At 36.0% G+C, this 1,602-nt stretch overlaps 1 pseudogene; it reads left to right on the top strand.

The window, feature by feature from the left end:
• Positions 1–841: 841 nt before the first annotated feature.
• LOC107196048 lies at positions 842–1,320 on the top strand (annotated as a pseudogene).
• Positions 1,321–1,602: the final 282 nt, after the last annotated feature.

Raw genomic sequence — 1,602 nt, 5'->3', positions numbered from 1 at the left:
CTGCACAAAAGGTTTACAAGGGGGAAAGTTTCTTTCTTGAAAGACATTATAGTCGAAATCTAGATGAAAGACCAATTTCACCTTGACTTGACTGATAAGGTTGTTTGACTGGATTAATCAGAAGCTTGGCTAGAGTGACCAAACAATTCGGCTCAATCCCTCCTGAACGACTCAACAGAGCCATCTCTATTGTGTTGGATGTCAATAATTGTGATTTCTATTTAGCCTTGTGCTTTTGGGGCCTACAGCAGTGGAGAAACCCCTGAGACCTTTAGGGCATGTTCAGTTCACCTAGCTTCAAGATATATAGATCTTATTTCAAAATAAAAAATTAAAAAGCTACATATGAGTTTTTATTTCTCAAATATTTTAGCTAAAAGTAGTGCTAATTTTCTCATTGTCATTCTTCTATGCAATCAAATAGGTAATCAGAGTTCTTAGAATACATATTTTCCATGTAATTAAATATTAATATCACTTTGAAAAAAAATAAGACAGAAAGCTTGTAAATATTTTTTCTATTTTAAAACTGAAATTGACCCTTGTATTTTTTTTTAAATAAAGCTTTCACACAGATCTATAAGGGACCCCACGTCATATATATTTATGTAGCTTGTAGAAATCCAGCAAGTATTAATTTGATCTTAAATTCCATCAGCTTCTTTTCAAATGCTTCTTTATTGTGAGCATGTGCTTTATCTATATATCAATGTAGATATGTTGTGGCATCCTGCTACATACAACTTGTAATGTTTCTCCATTGGGTCAAGTTTGTATTTTGTTCAAGTGAAAGAAAAAAAAAATTTTAGCCAGAACCTCCATCTTCCAGTAATTCACCAAAATGACCAACACAACGGGAAGGAGGAAAGGCACTTGCTATATGTTCTCTAGGCCTTTTAGAAAACATTGAGTTGTTTCTTTGGCCACATACATGCAAATCTACAAGAAAGGTGGTATCGTAGACATCAAGGAAATGGGTACTGTTCAAAAAGGAATGCCCCACAGATGTTACCATGGCAAAACTGGAAGAGTCTACAATGTTACCCAGCATGCAGTTGGCATTGTAAACAAACAAGTTAGGGCAAGATTCTTGCCAAGAGAATTAATGTACATATTGAGCATATTAAGCACTCTAAGAGCCAAGATAGCTTCCTGAAATGTGTGAAAGAAAATGGTCAAAAAAAGAAGGAAGCCAAAGAGAAAGGTATTTGCGTTCAACTGAAGTACCAGCCTGCTCCACCCAGAGAAGCACGCTTTGTGAGAACCAATGGAAAGGAACCTGAGCTGCTGGAGACCATTCCATATGAATTCATGGCATAATAGGTTTTAAAAAAATAAAATAAAAGATTTCTAAAAAAAAAACGGTAATGATTAATTGGGGGAACAGACACTTCGGTGTTCTGTGGTAAACAAGCTAACTCAGTGTCCTTGGTAAAATAATACTTCCTCTTAGAGCCAGGAATCAAATCAACACAGGAAATGTCTATGCTTCTTAGCCTATTCATTCCAGTTAGAATCATGATCTACAATGACCTGTCTCTTTCCTTCCTTCCTTCCTTCCTTCCTTCCTTCCTTCCTTCCTTCCTTCCTTCCTTCCTTCCT

The sequence above is a fragment of the Pteropus alecto genome, unplaced genomic scaffold (genome assembly GCF_000325575.1).
Source record: "Pteropus alecto unplaced genomic scaffold, ASM32557v1 scaffold107, whole genome shotgun sequence".
Lineage (NCBI taxonomy): Eukaryota > Metazoa > Chordata > Mammalia > Chiroptera > Pteropodidae > Pteropus > Pteropus alecto.
The sequence above is the reverse complement of the archived record's forward strand: the minus strand, read 5'-3'. Positions and strand labels throughout refer to the sequence as shown.